Below are 405 nucleotides of genomic sequence, written 5' to 3' on the forward strand. Positions count from 1 at the left end.
TGTTAAAGATGAATATTCAGTGTGTGTCAATTTATGGCATGAGTTCGCAAAGAGCTCAGTCAGCCTACAGAGTCAACCAAAGATATTAAGAGATTAGAACTCATGATGTGACTGCAACTGTTTTCTCTTATTTTATGAAGGTAAAACTGCCAACAGACAGTGAATTGTGATGTTATTTCAAAAGTGCCAATTTTATTGTAGAATTTAGAAATAAATTTTTGGAAAAAGTTGTTTTTTTGAAGTTATGATTCCTTTATTTTCTTTGACATATATATACCATAAACTGTAAATCAATTTTAAGGGCAGTCTTAATCACAGTTGTAAATACATCTTAACTTTTGTTTAGGGATTAAAACAAATTATAACTACTCTTCAGTGATTTGCAAAATGGGATGCAGAAATCTT

This window comes from Penaeus monodon, chromosome 28 (assembly GCF_015228065.2).
Source record: "Penaeus monodon isolate SGIC_2016 chromosome 28, NSTDA_Pmon_1, whole genome shotgun sequence".
Classification (NCBI taxonomy): domain Eukaryota; kingdom Metazoa; phylum Arthropoda; class Malacostraca; order Decapoda; family Penaeidae; genus Penaeus; species Penaeus monodon.